The sequence below is a fragment of the Lolium rigidum genome, chromosome 1, assembly GCF_022539505.1.
Source record: "Lolium rigidum isolate FL_2022 chromosome 1, APGP_CSIRO_Lrig_0.1, whole genome shotgun sequence".
Lineage (NCBI taxonomy): Eukaryota > Viridiplantae > Streptophyta > Magnoliopsida > Poales > Poaceae > Lolium > Lolium rigidum.
In genome coordinates this window covers 264,732,637-264,755,649 of record NC_061508.1, presented here as the reverse complement: position 1 = coordinate 264,755,649, position 23,013 = coordinate 264,732,637, and the positions used below count along the sequence as shown (strand labels likewise).

General features: G+C 47.1%; 1 pseudogene; it reads left to right on the top strand.

The window, feature by feature from the left end:
* Nucleotides 1-17,539: 17,539 nt before the first annotated feature.
* Nucleotides 17,540-18,665, top strand: LOC124683620 (annotated as a pseudogene).
* Nucleotides 18,666-23,013: the final 4,348 nt, after the last annotated feature.

Below are 23,013 nucleotides of genomic sequence, written 5' to 3'. Positions count from 1 at the left end.
ACCAGGTCGACATGTGTATGTTTTTTTTGTTTGTTTGAGTAACAGCAGGAGAACCGCTATATTCATTAGTTAGGGAGATTTTCAACGTGTTCTGATATGGTTAGTTTAATCCACGCAAGATGGCTGACTGCAAGTGTCTGACAGATTCAGGGGTGGCGTGTCCAGGCGGCGATGGATGGTGGCGCGACTCAATTTTCGCCTGGGGCGAAGGCAGGGCCAGTGGCAGACGGGCGCGTTGGAAGTTTGAGGTGGGAGGTTGGCTGTGCGCTCTGGCTCGATTTGTTTTGTGGTAGCCGCGCATTACCGCAAGAATGATCTATACTCGGCCAAGTTAACTTATGAGGTGCAATATCTTGGGTCTACTTATTCTGCATGTAGAAGATGGTGTGGAAGGTTTGGGCCCCTTCTAAGGCCAAGTTCTTCGCTCGGTTTGTCACACAAAATAGAGTTCAGACGACAGGCCGCTTACAAAAGCGTGGTTGACCTAATTACGATTTATGCCCTCTTTGCAAACAAACAATAGAGTCGGGCTGCTATCTGTTTGTTGATTGCCGGTTTACCATTCATGTGTGGTAACGCATTAAGGTTTGGCTTTCCATTGCCGACTAGATGGGCCCAGCGCACTCTGCTGCGCCGGCCTCCGATATTGGCGTATTGCCTGTGATGTATTTCTTTTTAAGTCATAGACATGTTCGTTGTTATCTTATTGAGATTTTTCTACGGACACAATGTGTTGTAAAATTTGTTCTTTGTGAACTTGAATAAGCAACGCATAAATATCTAGAGGATTGATTTTTATCTTATTGAGATTTTTCTACGGACACAATGTGTTGTAAAATTTGTTCTTTGTGGACTTAAATAAGCAACACATAAATATCTAGAGGATTGATTTTATTATACATCCGTAGATTGCTGAAACTTTGATCTTCTAATTACAGCAGCAAAATGCAGAACAATAGGTGTACAAGGATACTACAAACTGGATTTGCGACATAAGTGTCTAGGCGTTGGTAGCATCGATTCTAGGTAGTTTTTCTTTAGTAGGTGCCCCATGGATGAGGCGGTCTACTCTAAGCTCCTAACTAAGGCAAATCGCTGATACTGGTCGCTTCCTTTGTGTCAGCTTTTGGGATTTCAGCGGTACCATGTGTAATGCTCGGTGGATTTTGTAGCGAGGGGCAGGACCAAGCCTGTATTAGCTCCGAAATTGTCGTACACGTAATGAGTCTAAGTAGAGAGCTAAACCAATTGTTTAATGTTCAATGTGTGTTACTCTAGAGGAAAGACTTTTTTAGGTTGAGGCTAATCCATCGGTGTGGACCCCTTCCTCTCGTTTCTCTCTTGTGTGTTCTCGTTTGGTGTGGTCGTCATGGATCTCTCTAGTTCTTGCTCATCGCCAGGGTTCAGCGGGTCCATCTCGTCGTCCAGTTCATCAGGCTCCAGTTCTTCGTCGAAGGGGCTTGTGTCGTCGTGTTCTCCAGACAGACGCACTACTTGCGAGGGAACTCGGTGGTGTGGGTGTGTGGTTTGGTGCGGTGGCGGTGCCATCGTCAAAGGGGCCTCGTCATCATCTATGAGGAAGACCCAGGGACGCAGGTGATGTCATCACCCACATATCAACCAATGCACAAAATATAGCATAAATATTTCACAAAAACATTCACTTACTTACTTTTTCTTTTTTTTGACAACTGCACTTACTTATTTTTAACCTTTTGTAATGTTTAAACATGATTTTGAGGGTGCTACCAAACAACAAATATATCTAATCGTTATTTTCTCAAGGAATTGGGCATAAGAGCTTAAATAAACTTAGATAGAAGATCAAGAAGACTAAAACTATGTCCAATGGAACATAAACGGACCAAAAATTTCTATATAAATGGTACCACAATAAGCTACCGCTTTGAAGTAGTTAGGTGTCCAACTTCAAACCATAAATGGTTTGGTTGGTTCAAACATTATTAGTTCAGACAAGAGAAATATATAGGGCATCGGAAATTACAGTGGTACAAAGAAATGATAAATCCAAATATGTAGATGCCAGGAATAAAAATATTGGAAAAGAATGCAGGTGCGAGTTTGCTGAAGAAAACAATCTGTTAAAGTGCCATACAGTTTTTAACCGAGCAGATCACTTGGCACAACAGGTCCAATTTCATACAGGGTAGGTCTGAACTTCATCTTCAGTCTCTATATGTAACAATATGCTAATGGGAAAATAGTTTTCTTGCAATAAACTATCGAGTTACTTCTTTCTCCTATCATCGTCCATTATATTCTCCATCTCAAGCTCTGAACATTCATTTCCACTTTTCCAGCCTCTATTCTAGTCACAGATCATTATTCCCAGGGAGAAAGTCAATAACTTTGGTATCAGGATACCATTCCAAAAAAGTGTCGATTTACTTCCATACCACTCTTGCGGCAGACATGAAAGCTTCCAGAAAATTTACATGTGCAATCTGAATTGCCATAAAAAAATAGCTATCCTAATTTGCATGGGCACATATGAATACACTCAACCATCTCACATCAAAGGTAATTCAAAAAGCGTCCAGTAAAAGAGTGCTGTCAAGTTCAAATACATATTATCACAATGATGTGAGGAAGGCAACCATTCAGTACTATAAATATGACAGTGTGATCTCATACCGGGGCAGTTCAGGAGCGATAAACCAAGAATACAGTTTTGAATCTTAAATATGAACTCCGGAACCAGCTACCTTTAATGGAGTTTATCTGAGACTGGAGGTGAACACTGTGCCACTTCCAGAACAGACTACATTAGTTACCTGTCATGAAAACAACTATGCTAGGAAGAAAAAGGGCTACTCTAGATTCAATATACCTGGGCATATTTCTTCAGGTAAAGACAGTTTATATACATAATTGTTTAAATGAATAAATAGTAGGATATGATATTATTGTCTTCCAAAAAAAAGCGTTATACCTTGCCTAATCTTTCATAACTGGGGCTCCTTTTCAAGTTAATTCACAATTTTGCTTCACAATTCAGTGACCAGCAATATACTACAAATACAAAGTTTGCATTGTGTTTGGGTATTCTACAATTATTCTACTGAGAGTGGTTGCCTTAAGGCTAGTTCTCAAACAACAGCAGAAGATACATTTGTCTGTTCTGAAATTGGAGCTAAGTCGTGAGGCTAAAAATAGAGATATAGTATTTTTGACCAAAGCTGGGAACCAAAGCTAAAAATAGAGGCTGAAATTGGAGCTAAGTCGCGAGGCTAAACGCACAAAAGCTGAGAACCAATTGACGCGCACATGATTTTGGGGCTAGCTTCTTCGTTGGTCACCGTCAGTTGCACGCTCGACGCTCGTTGCAACTCTATGGCTCTATGACATGGACCGTGGCCGCCACAACATAAGTTATCACCGGATGAGCAATACTGATAAAATCTCTGAATCAGATGATGCAGGGCGAATGGAAACAAAATACTTTTCATTGCTCTTGATAAAAAATAATTCAGGGTTGCTTACCTTGCCTCCTGAATATCATATCACATGTTCTCCGCTTGCGCAGCCCTGGATGTTACGGATGACCTTGTCCAGCGCAAGCCAGAGGAAGTCACAAACGCATCAGTAGATGCCTCCGGCAGCGGGCACGGGCATGCGCTCAGTCCAGACTGTGGCAGCCACGGCAGCGCACCCCAACAGAATCAGCCGTCGCAGAAGGAACCCATCCAGGTGTGCGGGGTTGATGCCGACGGGACGTTGAATCAGACCCCACCGGATGCATCTGTGCCGTGGGAGGGGAGCGCGACACTGACGACCTCGACGCCATTGATGGGCGGCGAGGGGAGAAGGCAGCGGAGGTCCCCTCCCGCGACGCCGCAGCACGCCCTCGTCGGCAGCGTGACACACGGCGAGTTACCTGGCGGACTCCTACAGATCCCTAGACGGGTCCGCGCCATGGGTGGGGATCACGACGCAGACGACCTCGACGCCAACGATGGGCGGCAACGGGAGCAGGTGGTGGACGTCCCGTCCAGCACCGCCGCAGCACACCCTCGTCCGCGGCGCGGCACACCGCGAGTGCCCTGGCAGCCTCCTACAGAGCTGAAGCCGCCACAAATTCGTTAGACCTACCACCTCAAGCCGACATAATAGTGCGGTATAGCAACTTGGAACTACTAATTCTCCACAGAAGGAACTCCAATCTCATCGGCCACTAAATCAAAAAAAGTCATGGAGAAAGAAATAGGGGAGACATACCAGCGGGAAGGAACAGCCGCCTCGGAGGAGGCGGCCGGCCACCTCGGCGCCACCCAAGGCCGCACACAGCATCGCACCCCAGCCACCGCCGCCGCAGCTCCAAGGACGCAGAGAAAGAACGGAGCGAATCCTACCCAACGAAAAGAGAAGGAGGAGACAGATGGAATCGCCGGTCAAAGAAACCTGTACCCGCCGCGAGGCCTCTCCTGGCTTCTGGCTTGTACACGTGACGCGCAACCGCCCCAGACGCCGAGTCGCGCCGACACGGCAGCTTGCGAGTAGTAGGTCCCACGAAAGCGACGCACGGCTCAACCAGGGAGGCGCGCAACCATGGGAGCTTAGTGCTCTTAGAGGATTTGAACCCAACTCAATGGGGCATGCAATTTGACTTTCGGTGGAACACTAAACCGGAAGGTTTTTGCATAGCTAACTTTACTCGTTGCATGAAAGCTTTGGAGTGAATATAATGATAGGGTCTTCCGCAACAAATATACACCTCACGTGGTAATTTAAATCAAATTAAGAAGGAAGCCTGCTTGTGGGTATCCGCGGGTGCTAAGCGCCTGGGCGAATTGATGCCATGAGAGTAATCCCCTTTTCTTTTCTTGATGCCACGTACAATCTTGTGGTAAAACTCTTCCCAACTAGTAGATCGTGGCAAAATTCAAAAGAAAAAGTTTCAGGTGAGGTTGCAACACTTGTGTCCAAATTTATGCATGGACATTGCTTCAGAGTTCATACGCTGGCCAGGCCCCACTCACGCTTGTTCTCCTGCAATGTTTCCGACCGAATTGAAGTATACCAGAACTGGCCATATCCCCAATCAGGTGGAGCACCGAGGTCGTACAGTAACCAAGTTGGCCGGCCGGTGCGATATCGAGTTTGTTGTGAAGCAGGAACGGATGGACGCGCACTAGCACGAGAGCGAGAACGGCGGCACATGGTGGCCAGCGCGCTCTGCGCGCGCCGCACGAGCTGCCCGGCCATCCACACTGGGACGTGCGACGACCAGCCGAGAGACACCCTATAGAGGTCATATCCGTCAAAAGAGAGCTACCTGCCGCTCGAAATTTAGGTCGACTTAGGGCATCTCCAACCGAGCGATCCAAACGGACGCCCCGCTGAGCTGTCTGTTTTGGAGCGTTTGGGTGGCCGAGCGGACACCCGGACAGCGGTCCGCGTCCGCGTGTCCGTTTGGGTCGCACGCTGCGTCCAACGCGTGGACGCAGCGCATATTCTAACAAATATAAAATATAAATTCAAAATACAAATTTAAACGAAATTTGATTAAGCATATGTCCAATTTTGGGCAAATTTGTACATAGCCCTATTTTGGGCAAATAACTAACAAAAGAAGCCCTCTATATGGGCTTTAAATTTAAACTAAAAACCCTATGTTAGGGTTTGGTCGATGACGTGGTGGCCGCTGGTGCGCCTCCTAGTCCGTGTGGGCGTCGTCGGCTTCCGCGTTGTTGTGGCTCGACCGCGGCGGGGACTCCGGCCACGGAGACCACAGGGCCTCCTCCCATGCGTAATGGGGGTCCGGAGCCACCCGAGGAAGCGGCGGCGCGCGGCACGGAGCCGCGCCTCCTCCCTAAGGCGCCGCTCCTCTCTGCCGCGGCGCGGCGCACGGCCTTCGGCGCCGCTCCTCCTCCGCGCGGCGTATGGCCTCCTGCCGCATCTACGCCTCGCGCCGCTCCTCCTCCGCGCGGCGCCCGGCCTCCTCCCGCCGCGCCGCTTCCTCCTCCTCCCGTCGCGCCCGGCGGGCTCGGGCGTAAAACTCCCGTGCCTCGGCTTCCTCCACCGCCCTGCCGGGCCTCTTCCTCCATCGCGGAGGTGCGAATGGCCGCTTGGAGGTGCGGCCATTTCGCTTCCTCCTCCGCCGCCGAGATGAGCAGAGCGGCGTGGAGGTCGGGGTCCTCCTCCGAGGACTCCGGCTTCGGCTCGAGCAGCAGCGGCGGCGGTTGCGCCAATGCCGCGCCTCCGCGGGCGGCCTCTCCGATGTGGAGGCCGCCGCGGTTCCCTTGGGCCCGCAGCGCCGGCGGCGGACGCCGGCTGCTGCTGGCCTCGTCGTCATTGGCTCTGGGAGCGAACCGTGCTTCGGGGCCATGGCGGCGGTTGCGCTCGGGGAGTGGAGTGGGGACTGGACTGGAGGGACAGATCCCCTCCAGTCCACATTTAATAGCCTCCCCGGTCACCGACAGGTGGACCCAAGGGAGACGAGCAGCCAAGCGCCCGGACGCGACCGAACCCGCGTGCCATCCGCGGCCACGCAAACCTAGCCCAGATTTGGGCCGGGTTTGCGTCGTTCCGGACGCCGCGGCCATCCGCATTTGCGGTGCGTCGACGCGTTGGGCCGGGTTTTTGTCCGGCTGGACCAATCCGGACGCGCGGGCACGGGATGGGTCGCCGCGTTGGAGATGCCCTTACGGCTGCATATGAACCCACTATATGAAAATATATTTTTAAATATTTAAAACAATTTTCCACCTACATTTTTATGTTCTATGTTTGGACACAAATTTTCTGGAGAAAGAACATCTTTTGTGTTCCAAGCAAAAATAAAATTTGATGCTGCAACATCACTATTCTTGTGATATTTTTTTTTGTATTTTTACATAGGCCGCATAAAATGATTTTTCCAGAAATTTATGTGAAAGCACAGAATATCATGATGTACAAGTGAAATTATATTTTGATTTTTTTAATATTTTAACATTTTTTTTCATGTAATTTCCATGATAGCTTACCTATGACCCAAAACACCAGCTCCGCCTAGGGAAAATCCTTCGCCGCTCCCATATGTTCTTCATTTTTGTCAGCCTTTATATGACTTGCATAACTTGGTGAGGCAGACTTGAAGTCTTGAACCAACGAATCATTCACGAGTCCCCCCCCCCCTCTCACGGGCCGCTCGCGGCTCCGGAGGCCCCAAGCTTAGAAGCCAGAGGCAACGCCGACCTGCTCCCCCCGGCCCCGCCGTCGATGCCGACGGTGGCGGCCTCACTCGACCATCGAAGGCGGTGGGTGGTGGAGGTGCACCTCATACGGCCCCCTTCACGCGGAGGCGAGACATCACCGGAGTTGCGAGGTGGTTGCGTGGAGTAGTCGACAACGCGGGGTCTCAGAGGACGTCGCCGACGCATGACAGATCGCGAGGAGGAGCTGTTGATCTCGGCATGGAAGACATCAACGAGGGGAGCAGGGGGTGTGCAGCGGTGCGGTCTAGAGGTGACGGTGCAAGATCTCGTCTTGGGGGCGGCGGCGCAGAGGATGCCTGGCCAGGGTGGAATGCCCTGGTGCATTGGCCGCCTGCCCCTATGATGGGGACGAGTAGCAAGGCCTCCCGGTGGTACCAGTGTGGGAGTTGGAGGTCCGGCGGCTTGATCTATTCCTTCTAGGGCCAAACATGGGCTTTTGAGGGCTGGGCCGTCGGTTGGCTGTCGCCTGGAGTGGGTGTGCCGGCGCAGATGTCCTGCCACTCGCTGGAGGTTGTGGGGAGTTTGTTGTTGTGCTCTGTCGAGGGTGGCGCTGCTAGCTCGAGCAGTCGGGTCGGAGTTGATGGCTTTGCAAACACGATGATAAGAAGGTGCGGTGGTGGCGCTGCGAAACTACATAGACAATGGGGTCCAAACCTCGGAGGCGCAGTGACAAGCGATGCTACAGATGAAAGTCCAACCTAATTTTTTGGTCCGGCGACAACGATGGCAGCGGGTGCCGTGCCGCTTGATACATCTCCAACGTATCTATAATTTCTGATGTTCCATATGCTTGTTTTATGACAATACCGACATGTTTTGTTCACACTTTATGTCATTATTATGTGTTTTCCGGAACTAACCTATTGACGAGATGCCGAAAGGCCGATTGCTTTGTTCTGCTGTTTTTGGTTCCGAAAAGGCTGTTCGGGCAATATTCTCGGAATTGGACGAAATCAACGCCAAACCCCCTATTTTTCCCGGAAGGCTCCAGAACACCGAAGAAGAGTCGGAGAGGGGCCAGGGGCCACCACACCATAAGGCGGCGCGGGCCAGACCCTGGCCGCGTCGGCCTAGGGTGAGGCCACCCTGTCAGCCCTCCTGCGCCGCCTCTTCGCCTATATAACCCCTTTCGACCTAAAAACGCAGTACCTCTTGACGAAACTCCAGAAAGACTCCAGGGCGCCGCCACATCGCGAAACTCCAATTCGGGGGACGAAGTCTGCGTTCCGGCACCCTGCCGGGACGGGGAATTGCCCCGGAGCCATCTCCACCGCCGTCTCCACCGCCATCTTCACCGCCATCGCTGCCTCCATGATGAGGAGGGAGTAATTCACCCCCGAGGCCGAGGGCTTCGCCGTAGCTATGTGGTTAATCTCTCTCCCATGTACTTCAATACAATAATCTCATGAGCTGCTTTACATGATTGAGATTCATATGAGTTTTGTATCACTACTATTCTATGTGCTACTCTAGTGATGTTATTAAAGTACTCTATTCCTCATGCACGGTGTAATGGTGACGAGTGTGTGCATCCGTGTTAGTACTTGGCGTAGGCTATGATTGTAATCTCTTGTAGATTATGAAGTTACCTATTGCTATGATAGTATTGATGTGATCTATGCCTCCTTCATAGTGTGATGGTGACGAGTGTGCATGCTATGTTAGTTCTCGGTGTAATTGTGTTGATCTATCTTACACTCTAAGGTTATTTAAATATGAACATTGAATTGTGGAGCTTGTTAACTCCGGCATTGAGGGTTCGTGTAATCCTACGCAATGGTGTTCATCATCCAACAAGAGAGTGTAGAGTATGCATTTATCTATTCTGTTATGTGATCAATGTTGAGAGTGTCCACTAGTGAAAGTATGATCCCTAGGCCTTGTTCCTAAATATCGCTATCGCTGCTTGTTTACTCGTTTCTATCGCGTTACTACTGCTGCGTTACTACTGCTTGTTTACTGTCCTGGGCAAAGCATTTTTCTGGTGCCGTTGCTACTGCTTATATTTATCCATACCACCTGTATTTCACTATCTCTTCGCCGAACTAGTGCACCTATTAGGTGTGTTGGGGACACAAGAGACTTCTTGCTTTGTGGTTGCAGGGTTGCATGAGAGGGATCTCTTTGACCTCTTCCTCCCCGAGTTCGATAAACCTTGGGTGATCCACTTAAGGGAAACTTGCTGCTGTTCTACAAACCTCTGCTCTTGGAGGCCCAACACTGTCTACAAGAATAGAAGCACCCGTAGACATCAAGCTATTTTCTACGGCGCCGTTGCCGGGGAGGAAAGGTAAAAGGTACTCACACTCCGGATCTCGGCTACTAAGCTATTTTCGCCGTTGTAATACTCGAAGCTATTTCCTTTAGATCCTGCAATTGCATCTTTTTGTTTCTTGTTTTACACTAGTAAGGCATAATGGAATACAACTATGAGCTTTTTAATTTATTTCCTAAGTTAAGACATGAATTGTGTGATGCGAAAATTAAAGAACCTATAGAGCCTCAATTGCATGCTAGTAGCAATGTTATTAGTATGAATGCAATCACTGCTAATTCTATGGATAAGTCTAAGCTTGGGGAAGCTAGTTTTTGTGATCTTTTTAGTTTCCCATCCTTAGGGGAGAAAATTTGTTCTGATAATGCTTTGTCTCCCATATGCGATAATTCTAATGATGCTTGTGATACTTTAAATCCACCTACTGCAAGTACTGCTTTCAAGATACCCATGAAAATTATTGAACGTGTTATTGATAACCGCTATGAAGGGGATGGAACTGTCCATCCTGGAGACCATTTACTGTTTTTGCATGAATTATGCGGGTTATTCAAGTGTGCAGGTATCTCTATGGATGAAGTGAGGAAGAAGCTATTCTCTTTTTCGCTGTCTGGTAAAGCAGCGCATTGGTATAAATTGTTGAAGAATAGTCATTCTCTTGGTTGGGAGGAAATTGTACCTCTCTTTTATTCTAAATTTTATCCTCCTCATGAAGTGCATATTGATAGGAATTACATTTATAACTTTTATCCTCGTGATGGAGAGAGTATTTCTCAAGCGTGGGGAGATTGAAGTCACTAATGCTCAAATGTCCCATTCATGAGCTCTCCCGTAATGTTATTGTTAACAATTTTTATGCGAGGCTTTCAGGACAACACAAGGACTATCTGGATGCCTGTTCAGAGGGATCTTTCACAAGCAAGGAGGTTGAAGCTAGGTGGGATCTTCTTGATCGGATTGAGGAGAACGCTGAAGGATGGGAGAACGACAAAGGTAAAGAGTCAGGTATAAATTATGATTATGAATGCATTGAAACTTTTATGGATACCGACAAATTTCGAAATATGAGTGCTACTTATGGTCTTGACTCTCAAGTTGCTGCAAATCTTTATAAAGCCTTTGCTTCTCATTTTGAATTGCCTAAATTTTTTTTTGATAAGTATCATGAACCTTTTAAAGAGGCTTGCATGAAGAATGAAATTGTTGTTAATTATTGCAATAAGCATGCTCAAACTCCTAAGAATGCTATTTCCTATAAGCATGTTAATTTTTGTGGAATACATAGACCTTGTGGAATTAATCAAATCAAAGATGAATATTGTATCCATCATGCTAATGAAAAAACTAGAAAGTGGTTTAGGGCTCTAGATGATCTTGGTAAAAAAGTTTGTGCCCTCTATCCTTTTATTTGTGAAATTTGCCATGAAGTGGGTCATTTTAATTTTCAATGCCCCTCCAATGATAATTTGAACCCAATGAGTGCTGCAAATTTGTATTGTGATGATGAAATTACTCCTAATCAGCATGATGAACTTACTTTATTTTTGGGGTGTGAAGAACTGCCGAGAAAAATCTCTTTGTTACATATGAGTGATCTTGATATTGATGATGTCCTGCATGGGTGTTTTTCTTATTGCATTGATAATAGCCATACAAATACTTACATACAAAATATTTTAGAAGATGATACCTTGCCAAAATATGATAGGACCGCTGTGTGTTTTCAACTAATTAATGAAAAGGAGGGATCCTCCCAAGTTTCTTCTATTGTTTCTGAAAGTAAATCAGGTTATGCGGACAAGCCACCCCTCAAGCCTCTTCCTCCTAAAGAAGGGAACGAGGAGAAGGAAGAGAAGAAGAAGGGAATGAAGAAGAAGAAGAAGAAGAAGAAGAAGGAGAATAAAAAGAAAGAGGTAACGGCGTATCCCCGCGTGAATGAGATAACGCTAGGTAACCGTAAGTATGTTGCTCCTAATGATTATTGTGATAACGAATCTGAATACGATGATCTTCCTATGCCCTTTACATACATTAGCGATCATGATTTGAATGAGCACACTACTTTTGATATTACAAATCTCTGGGAAACTAATTCTGAAAATGATGATAATAATTGCCATAGTGTCAGTGCTATCCATGCTTCCTCCCATAATGATATAGAAAGCTCTAAGCTTGGGGAAGAGGTGTTTGAAAATCCTTTTGCTACTGATCATTATGTGTTTGATACATCTCCTTCTAATAACAATGATGGTATGGACACGGATAAACCAACTCGTGAAAGATAACTATTCTATTTCTTATGATGACACTCGTGCCTCCGACCTTTGATGATTATTATAAAGAATGCTATGATATAGGTTATAACTATCCTTATGAAACTTGTCATAGTTATGATTGGATTACCAAAAACAATTCCCTTAGTATGCAACTTGTTTACCATGTTCAAATTCTTGATAATAATCTTGCTCCAATTACTATTAATGAGAATAACTCTTCTTATGCCAAATTTAATGATACTTCTATGCATATGAACCATGATAAGAATGTTTTAAGTGATGGGTATATTGTGGATTTCATCAATGATGCCACTGAAAGTTATTATGAGAGAGGGAAATATGGTTATATGCATCTTAATAATATTAAGTTTCCCCTCTTTATATTGAGAATCTTGAAGTCACTCGTATTTTATCCTCTTATGCTTGTCACTTTGTTCTTCATGAATTCATTTGTGTAAAAGATGCCTCTTCATAGGAAGCATGTTAGACTTAAATGTGTTTTGAATTTGCCTCTTGATGCTCTCTTTTGCTTCAAATACTATTTCTTGTGAGTGCATCATCAAAACTGCTGAGCCCATCTTAACGGCTATAAAGAAAGAACTTCTTGGGAGATAACCCATGTGTTATTTTGCTACAGTACTTTGTTTTATATTTGTGTCTTGGAAGTTGTTTACTACTGTAGCAACCTCTCCTTATCTTAGTTTTGTGTTTTGTTGTGCCAAGTAAAGTCGTTGATAGAAAGGTTGATACTAGATTTGGATTACTGCGCAGAAACAGATTTCTTTTCTGTCACGAATCTGGGCAAAATTCTATGTAGGTAACTCAGAAAATTATGCCAATTTACGTGAGTGATCCTCAGATATGTACGCAACTTTCATTCAATTTGAGAATTTTCATTTGAGCAAGTATGGTGCCTTTTTAAAATTCGTCTTTACGGACTGTTCTGTTTTGACAGATTCTGCCTTTTATTTCGCATTGCTTCTTTTGCTATGTGGGATGGATTTCTTTGTTCCATTGACTTCCAGTAGCTTTGGGCAATGTCCAGAAGTGTTAAGAATGATTGTGTCACCTCTGAACATGTGAGTTTTTTATTATGCACTAACCCTCTAATGAGTTTGTTTCGAGTTTGGTGTGAAGGAAGTTTTCAAGGGTCAAGAGAGGAGGATGATATACTATGATCAAGGAGAGTGAAAGCTCTAAGCTTGGGGATGCCCCGGTGGTTCATCCCTGCATATTTCAAGAAGACTCAAGCATCTAAGCTTGGGGATGCCCAAGGCATCCCCTTCTTCATCGACAAATTATCAGGTTCCTTCTCTTGAAACTATATTTTTATTCGATCACATCTTATGTACTTTACTTGGAGCGTCTATATGTTTCTTGTTTTTGTTTTTGTTTGAATAAATGCTTGTGTGGGAGAGAGACACGCTCCGCTGGTTCGTATGAACACATGTGTTCTTAGCTTTTAATTTTCATGGCGAAGGATGAAACTGCTTCTTTAATTGTTATATGGTTGGAAACGGAAAATGCTACATGTAGTAACTGGTATGATGTCTTGAATAACTTGATACTTGGCAATTGTTGTGCTCATGTTTAAGCACTTGCATCATATACTTTGCACCTATTAGTGAAGAAATACATAGAGCTTGTTAAAATTTGGTTTGCATGAGTGGTTTCTCTAGAGTCTAGATATTTTCTAGTGAGGTGTTTGAACAACAGGGAAGACAATGTATAGTCTTATAATGCTTGTAATATGTCTTTTATGTAAGTTTTGATGTACTAGTTTATGCTTGTGTTTGCTTCAAACAACCTTGCTAGCCTAAGCCTTGTATCGAGAGGGAGTACTTCTCATGCATCCAAAATCCTTGAGCCAACCACTATGCCATTTGTGTCCACCATACCTACCTACTACATGGTATTTCTCCGTCATTCCAAAGTAAATTGCTTGAAGTGCTACCTTTAAATTTCTATCCTCTACCCTTACAATATATAGCTCATGGGACAAATAGCTTAAAAACTATTGTGGTATTGAATATGTACTTATGCATTTTATTTCTTATAAGTTGCTTGTTGTGCGATAACCATGTTCCTGGGGACGCCATCAACTACTCTTTGTTGAAAATCATGTGAGTTGCTATGCATGTTCGTCTTGTCGGAAGTAAGGGCGATCTACCACTTTATGGTTAGAGCGTGCATATTGTTAGAGAAGAGCATTGGGCCGCTAACTAAAGCCATGATCCATGGTGGAAGTTTCAGTTTTGGACATATATCCTCAATCTCATATGAGAAAATTAATTGTTGCTACACGCTTATGCATAAAAGAGGAGTCCATTATCTGTTGTCTATGTTGTCCCGGTATGGATGTCTAAGTTGAGAATAATCAATAGCGAGAAATCCAATGCGAGCTTTCTCCTTAGACCTTTGTACAGAGCGGCATAGAGGTACCCCTTTGTGACACTTGGTTAAAACATGTGCATTGCGATAATCCCGGTAGTCCAAGCTAATTAGGACAAGGTACGGGCACTATTAGTATACTATGCATGAGGCTTGCAACTTGTAGGATATAATTTACATGATACATATGCTTTATTACTACCGTTGAAAAAATTGTTTCTTGCTTTCAAAACCAAAGCTCTAGCACAAATATAGCAATGAATGCTTCCTCTCGCGAAGGGCCATTCTTTTACTTTTATGTTGAGTCGGTTTACCCATTTCTCTCTATCTTAGAAGCAAACACTTGTGATTAATCGTGCATTGATTCTTACATACTTGCATATTATACTTGTTATATTGCTTTGCATTGACAATTATCCATGAGATATACATGTTACAAGTTGAAAGCAACCGCTGAAACTTAATCTTCCATTGTGTTGCTTCAATGTCTTTACTTTGAATTTATTGCTTTATGAGTTAACTCTTATGCAAGACTTATTGATGCCTGTCTTGAAAGTACTATTCATGAAAAGTCTTTGCTATATGATTCAATTGTTTACTCATTGCATTAACATTGCTTCGAATCGCTGCATTCATCTCATATGCTTTACAATAGTATGATTAAGATTATGTTGGTAGCATGTCACTTCAGAAATTATCTTTTATCGTTTACCTACTCGAGGACGAGTAGGAACTAAGCTTGGGGATGCTGATACGTCTCCAACGTATCTATAATTTCTGATGTTCCATGCTTGTTTTATGACAATACCGACATGTTTTGTTCACACTTTATGTCATTATTATGCGTTTTCCGGAACTAACCTATTGACGAGATGCCGAAAGGCCGCTTGCTGTTTTCTGCTGTTTTTGGTTCCGGAAAGGCTGTTCGGGCAATATTCTCGGAATTGGACGAAATCAACGCCAAACCTCCTATTTTTCCCGGAAGGCTCCGAACACCGAAGAAGAGTCGGAGAGGGGTCGGGGGGCCACCACACCATAAGGCGGCGCGGGCCGGACCCGGCCGCGCCGGCCTAGGGTGAGGCCACCTCGTCAGCCCTCCTGCGCCGCCTCTTCGCCTATATAACCCCTTTCGACCTAAAAACGCGAGTACCTCTTGACGAAACTCCGAGAAAGACTCCGGGGCGCCGCCACATCGCGAAACTCCAATTCGGGGGACAGAAGTCTCTGTTCCGGCACCCTGCCGGGACGGGGAATTGCCCCCGGAGCCATCTCCACCGCCGTCTCCACCGCCATCTTCACCGCCATCGCTGCCTCCATGATGAGGAGGGAGTAATTCACCCCCGAGGCTGAGGGCTCCGCTGTAGCTATGTGGTTAATCTCTCTCCCATGTACTTCAATACAATAATCTCATGAGCTGCTTTACATGATTGAGATTCATATGAGTTTTGTATCACTACTATTCTATGTGCTACTCTAGTGATGTTATTAAAGTACTCTATTCCTCATGCACGGTGTAATGGTGACAGTGTGTGCATCCGTGTTAGTACTTGGCGTAGGCTATGATTGTAATCTCTTGTAGATTATGAAGTTAACTATTGCTATGATAGTATTGATGTGATCTATGCCTCCTTCATAGTGTGATGGTGACAGTGTGCATGCTATGTTAGTTCTCGGTGTAATTGTGTTGATCTATCTTACACTCTAAGGTTATTTAAATATGAACATTGAATTGTGGAGCTTGTTAACTCCGGCATTGAGGGTTCGTGTAATCCTACGCAATGGTGTTCATCATCCAACAAGAGAGTGTAGAGTATACATTTATCTATTCTGTTATGTGATCAATGTTGAGAGTGTCCACTAGTGAAAGTATGATCCCTAGGCCTTGTTCCTAAATACTGCTATCGCTGCTTGTTTACTGTTTTACTGCGTTACTACTGCTGCGTTACTACTGCTTGTTTACTGTCCTGGGCAAAGCATTTTTCTGGTGCCGTTGCTACTGCTTATATTTATCCATACCACCTGTATTTCACTATCTATTCGCCGAACTAGTGCACCTATTAGGTGTGTTGGGGACACAAGAGACTTCTTGCTTTGTGGTTGCAGGGTTGCATGAGAGGGATATCTTTGACCTCTTCCTCCCTGAGTTCGATAAACCTTGGGTGATCCACTTAAGGGAAACTTGCTGCTGTTCTACAAACCTCTGCTCTTGGAGGCCCAACACTGTCTACAAGAATAGAAGCACCCGTAGACATCACCGCTCCGTGGAGGCGTCGCCGAGGAGTGTCGGCGTCTCCTGCACTCTCGTTTGGTTTGGTAGTTGCTCCCGGGTGAAAACCTGGACCCTTCGGATTGGCGTGATGACGGCGTCCTCGATGTCGTTCCTCTGTTGGGAGTTTCACCTGTTGTGTTTCCTTCGGTGCTCGCCGCTCTCTGAGGCTGACTGCAGGGGGCCTATGCATGCCATAGCTGGAAGTCCAAGACGACGTCTTCTCGGGACAGACCGAGTTCCGCTATCTTCTACCTTGATGGTTTGTTAACAAGGAGTCCTTTTAGAGTTGTTGATCTTTGGAGGTGTCTAGCGCCAGTTGAGACATAGTTATATTGTTTAGCTTAGGATATGCTCTTTCGTGTTGTGTTTCTTTTGTCGGTGGTGATTATCTTCGGACTATGCTACGTGTGGTAGAATTCTTGTACTCAAAATCTGCCTTTTATAAAGATAAACTACCCCTTTGACATACTCTCTCGAAAAAAGTCCAGAACCATCATTGTCCTAGATATTTCAACACTAACCACATCAATACAAGCATAATTTTATTCTTGTTGTGTCATATCTCAACTCTCAACCGATGGCGCCCACTCACGTTCAAATCTAGAGTTTTTTTTTTTTTGAAAAACCATACAAACGCAGAAGTTTATCAATACAAACATACATTTACCCCTATACACGGATCTATACATTTATTTTTACCCCTATATATAAACGGATCTTGCGAAGCTTCGCACCCCACGCAAACACGTAAATAAAGCGAGGGCAAATAAATGGTCTCGCTCTGCCTTTGTTCCCCAAAAGCGAGGGCAAAGAAGCCCATCATGATCGGCTGCTCGATCGCCGGCGTTGGATGCCACACGCACCGTGGTGCGCCGCGCACAACTGCAGACATGCATTCTCGTCAACAGGCCAATCACCCGGTGCGCCTGGAGTACAGTACTAAAACGATCACCAGCTGATCGAGCGCTATAAATACAAAATTCTCTCTGGTGTCTCTCTTGCTACATAGTTGTTGCTACATTATCTCTGGTGTCTCTATTGTTGATGCTACTCTACGACGTTGTATGCTCTGTTAAATAGTGGCCGGCTAATTAACAGACCGCTCGGCATGGGTTTCTTGGTCGCTAGGAGCTACATTGTTGTTGCTGCACTCCTCTGTGTGTGTGGTTCTTCCTTGCAACGCTAAGCTCTCCATCAAGTTCTACGCCAAGACGTGCCCGAGCGTGGAAGCCATCGTCCGGGCGGTCATGGCGCCGGTCGTCACCGCGGAGCCGCGGATGGGCGCGTCCATCATTCGGCTCTTCTTCCACGACTGCTTCGTCAACTTCGGTCCATCGCATTTGTCATCGCCTTTGCTTCTCTACCTAGCTTCCTGAGCTTAATAATCAGCACGCATGCGTGTACGTTTGCGCAGGGATGTGACGCGTCGATCCTCCTCGATGACACGCCGACGTTCACCGGCGAGAAGAACGCCGGCGCCAACGCCAACTCCGTCCGCGGCTATGAGGTGATCGACGCCATCAAGACGCGCGTCGAGGCCACCTGCAAGGCCACAGTCTCATGCGCCGACATAGTCGCGCTGGCAGCCCGCGACGCCGTAAACCTGGTGAGCGCACACACCCGATATTACCTCACAGCTCGCGACGTGTTAATAACTGACGCCACTCTGCACGACACGGAAGCTCAGTGGCCCGACGTGGAGCGTGCCACTAGGCCGGAAGGACTCACGCACGGCGAGCCAGAGCGCAGCCAACGCCAACCTCCCTGGTCCCGGCTCCAGCGCCGCGTCGCTCATCGCGGCGTTCGCGGCGAAGGGGCTGTCGGTGCGCGAGATGACGGCGCTCTCCGGCGCGCACACCGTGGGGCGGGTGCGCTGCCTCTTCTTCCGCGGCCGCATCTACGGCGAGCCCAACATCAACGCCACCTTCGCGGCGGCGCGGCAAAAGACGTGCCCGCAGACCGGCGGGGACGGCAACCTCGCGCCGTTCGACGACCAAACGCCGGACACGTTCGACAACGCATACTACACGAACCTCGTGGCGCAGCGTGGGCTGATGCATTCGGACCAGGAGCTCTTCAGCGGCGGGTCGCAGGACGCGCTGGTCAGGAAGTACAGCGGCAATGCTAAGATCTTCGCCGGCGACTTTGCCAAGGCGATGGTCAAGATGGGTGGCCTCGTGCCGGCCGCAGGGACGCCGACGGAGGTCAGGTTGAACTGCAGGATGTTTAACTAGGGATTGTTACTGGGTACTCCGTATTACGTACTGACTGTTTGTGACTAACAACATCAGTTCACAAGCTTCATGTGATTACTATGACCCGCAGACACAACCATGATGAGGGTTAAGCCGATTATGCTTAACTAAGGATTATATTCTCCATTTATTATGCATGGCCGCCTGATAATCGGGATGTGCAATTATGCCATAAAAAAGTCATGGTTTGGTCCGTCCGTCCGTCTCATTGGTTTTCGTCCGTTCTGTGTCGCTGGTATTCATGGTTTGTTACGTCGTGATTTCTCCTGAAGTATCCGGACCTCACACGAGTCGTTCTTCTCACAAAGCTGGTATTCCTGGTTTCCTACGTTGTGATTTCTCGTAAAGTATCGGGACGTGACACGTTCTTCTCACAAAGGAACCGGAACTGACACGAGTCGTTCTTTTGTTTTGCCTCTGTGAGTCTTTAAATATGAGGACCTACATCAGATCAATTCTGATTGATCCAAACTTTAGATCGACAGGTCGAGCCTTCCAAAATGCTAGGAACGCCGAACGCGAGCTAGCCATGAGGCTATAACGCGGTCAAGCCTGAAACGCCAACACGGCGAGGACGACTGTGGCCAGCTTTCCGAGATGCCAGGCACGCGAGCTAGCGCGGTGACGCCGGAAACTCCAGCACGGCGAGGACGACTAGCGAGCCTACAAAGATGCTAGGCACGCGAGGCTACAGCGCGGTCACGCTGCAAAACCAAGCTCAGCAAGGACGACCGGCCAAGTGCCATGGAGCACTAGCGACGCCGCCATCATGCCGATGGCTCGGCAGATACCCTTGACCAGATTGACAGATTCATGTTTCCGTGATCGGCGGCAGGAATCATCTGACTTTCCAGCCACCGTATGCAGCACCACCGGCATCCTTCTGAGCTCATCGATAGCGGTTGGGAGTAGATAGGTAGGAGAGTGATTGGGATCACAGGCACCATTGAGCCTAGAGGCGCTGTAGCGCAGCATCTGGTCGATGGGCGTGGGCGGCTCGATCCGCTTCCCATGGACCATGGCTGATGGTGGTCTACGCTCAGTGCCATGCGGTTCGATTACAATGGGCGACTGATCTGGGTCTATTGTCTTAAGCGATAGCCTCGCATCTGGCCGGCGAGGGAGCCGCGTTTTAGAGACGTTTTGCATCCAGATTGATACGCTGGATCCAGGCCGGCTGAAGCCCAGGCCGCCGGATACCCTCGGTAATAAGCAGTGAAACCTGGCCTGATTGCTTGACAATAACGAGAATATGGAGGATATATTTTCCAATCACCATTGTTTTCGGTGAGTCACATTTTACTACTAGCTGTTTCAGAGTTTGATGTCTAAGGTTTAGCCTACTATGACATATGTCCTTGATATAGACAACCAAACTCAACAAAACCTGGTCAAGGAAACGAGCCTTCTTTGCTCTTTTTAAATTTTTATAAGTTGCAGATTTGACTGAGTAAAACGGTTTTCTGACTGAGCTCAACTCAGACCCTACTAATGGTTTGGTCCACCAAATAGGTGTGGTATCTGGCCAGAAGTATCATAACCGTTTCCTCACATGGCTAGGTAACCTTTCTGAATACGAATTAAGGACACTATGAAGCAAACCAGATACAAAATCTGCAATGCATTGATTTAGTTATGCAGAGGTCGGATCTATTACTCAAAATAATAAAGTGACAATTATCGAAAAAAATAGTGTGCACCATTTCTTTACATGTGGGTCATTTCATTTGCATGTTGGATTACTTTTCTCCTTGCATGATGCTATAAATTCTGTTCCCGCCGTATGAGATTGATTCTGGCTCCTTGTCAGGGGCTTCCGCGAGGTCTCATTGTTTGGACACGGGACAGGAGGACCCTGAAAAAGGTGGCGACTCACCAAGGTCTCGGGTATGGCCATCACGCAGATTGCGAATTTACCTACGAAACTTACTTTAGACATTATTTCATTGCAACGCACGAGCAAAGGCTTCTTGTTTGTCCATCTTTTATTGACCATGTTTTTTATTGAAATTACATATCATGGCATCCAAAGTGAACGAAATGGTAAGTACGCACTCCTTCCCACGGCTGAGTCCCCATCCCGCGCATCGGAGTGCAGCAAATCAATATGGTCGTTGACTTTGGCACATGAATCTTTTTCATTACCTACAAAATATTCACCCGTAGCGAAGCACGGGCAAATGTCCTAGTTATGCTTAAGTGCTTAACTAAGGATTATATTCTCCATTTATTATGCATGGCCGCCTGATAATCGGGATGTGCAATTATGCCATAAAAAAGTCATTGTGATCTAGGTACTGACGATGTGACCAGGTGTGAAACCAGTGTGTCGTTGCCTATTCCACGGTACCTCGGAGGAGGGATCCTCACGAGGGGCAGAAGAAGTAGGGGCCATAGGGCGGAGAGTTCTCGGGGCGGTGGTACGCGATTTACCCAGCTTCGGAACACCTGCTCGAGGACAGGGCCTACTGCTGCTTGTCTGGAATTATCTGGACGTTTTCGTTGTTACAATGAGTTGTGGTTGTGCCTCTAGGGCTCCCAGGATCCGGCTTATGAAGGCGCTCGGATCTAGGGTTTACACGGAGAGTCCTAGCTGGAATACAAGATACCTAACTACGGAACATTACATTGTCGTGCACGTCAAGGATCCACCTTTCCTTATGCGCCGTATTGGATCCGGATACTTCATGGGTCTTCACATATCCGACTATCTTCATATGGCGGTTAAGATTCGGATCCTGTCACCTGGGCTGGACTTCATCCATCTTGATCTACAGCAATTGGACCGCCCGATGGGCCGCATGCCACCATCACCGTCTATGGGCCACCCGGGCTTGCCGGATCTAGGCATGTTGTTGATATACCCATAAAGTATACCCACAACAGTTGCCCCGAAGTTTTCCGAGATTCATCATTCCTCCGACTTCCCTCAGCTCGGATCCGAAGAGAATCTTGAAGAGCTTCCATAACTTCCTTGTTTCCGACTTCATTCAACCGAAAATCATTTGTTCTTCTGTAACGGTAACTTAGCAGATTCACGCGCACAACTTCTTTTTTTCACGCGCTAAATTTTTGGAGATGCGAACTGCGTCGTTTTACCGCTTTTAACCTAAGACACGTGGCGGTTATCCAACGATGTGACCGTTCCGTTCCCACCGTTGGATCCGGCTCACGAATCTCCGCGCTGGGTCTATAAATATCCCCCACGCTCGGTAAGTTTTCACTTTTCACAAGCATTCACCACTTCGTCTTCTTCCTCGCGACAGCGCCGCCCCTTAGATCTCATCTCCGGCGAACTCCTCCGCAGGAAGCTTCTTCGTCCGATGCCGCTCTAGTGCCGTTTTCGACCCGAGCTGTGCGCGGTTGAACGGGAAATCTCACCCACCGCCGAATCGTGGTCATCCGGAGCTCCACGCGCCAAGTCCGACGACCTCGACCTCGCCGGCGCAACGGGGAACCGCCACACCGTTGCCGGTAAGCTCGCCGGACCCGTAGAAGAAAACATAGTTTAGCTTAGTTTAGTTCCGGCTAATCAGATCATTTCACCACATGCATGCAACCAGAAGCATGTCCACTAATTCACCTAAGTGTATTGGTAGTTCTCCGAATAGTCCATAACCAAGCTCAAAAGAACCAAGTTTTCCGAAACCATTAGCTTTCCTACCACCACATATTTCCGACACCCGGTTGGCTCAACCTTTCTCCGCTTCTTCCAGCAACGCACTAGGCCGGATCCCAACTCTCCAAGAAATCCGAGAAGAACTCGAAGGTCAAGCAAGAATGGCCGCAAAAGTGCAGGAAACGGAGCAGAAGAAGGGTTCCAAGGCCTGGAACCGTGAAGGTGAAAAGGGGCAGTGGTGGCCATGCGAAGTCAAAGACTCCGAGCTCAGAGACCTCAAGAACGAGGGCATGATCGCTCCGCAATGAAGTTTCATGAAGGACTCCGTCACCCCCAAGCCGGATCCGGACGAACGCGTCCTTACGAAGGCCTGGGTGGAGCGCGGTCTGTCGCTCCCATGTTCCGAGTTCTTCCTCTCTGTCCTTACCACATACGGCCTCCAACCACACAATATATGTCCCAACACCTACCTCCTCCCTCAAACTTCGTGACGCTCTGCGAAGGGTATCTCGGAATTCGCCCCGACATCCGTCTGTGGCAATTCTTTTTCCGCGTCAAGAAGGAGATGAAGGACAAGGCGATGGTGAACTGCGGAAGCATGACCTTCATGCTCCGTCCTGGAAGGATGTATCCGCCTCACTCCTCTCACGAGTCCGTCCCGTACTGGAACGCCGGATGGTTCTATATAAAGAACATCCAGGTTCCAGG